This window comes from Geospiza fortis, unplaced genomic scaffold, assembly GCF_000277835.1.
Source record: "Geospiza fortis unplaced genomic scaffold, GeoFor_1.0 scaffold66, whole genome shotgun sequence".
NCBI classification, from domain to species: domain Eukaryota; kingdom Metazoa; phylum Chordata; class Aves; order Passeriformes; family Thraupidae; genus Geospiza; species Geospiza fortis.
The window spans coordinates 380,420-380,951 of NW_005054312.1; positions in this window are offsets into that span (position 1 = coordinate 380,420).

A 532-nucleotide genomic window follows, 5' to 3' on the forward strand; every position below is an offset into this window, starting at 1 on the left:
CCTCAAAAAATAGACATGTGCTTGCAAGATATGCCTCGCTGTGCTCATCTGGTTATGCAGGTCAATTTTTGCCGTTGCATCCCGGGTGACTTTCCTATTTTCTGTGGTTTGTGGTAGCCAACAGCAACCGGACACCTCCTGTAGTGACGCTTTGGGAAGACGAGAGTTTCCTACAGCCTGTCCACTTTTCGGGCTGTATGAAGATGCATAAGGCTTATGTCAGGGTCCCCTCGATGCCATGCCGACCCGCGTTTCCCGTTCGCGCCCGAGCCCCCGGCGCAGAGCCCCGTTTTTGGGACTGGGACAGGGCGCCGTTCCTGGTGGAACGCCCCGGACAGTGCCAGCACCCTTGAGGAGTCCGCAGGGCGCCGGAGGGACATCTGGGCGAGCAGACCGCGGCGGGCGGGGCGGTGCCGGGACAATCGTGGCGGTGTCGGGACAAGCGGGGCGGTGCTGTGCCGGGACGAGCGGGGCGGTGCCGGCGCGGGCGGAGCCGCGGTGCGGAAGCGGCGCCAGGCGGGCGCTGCCGGAA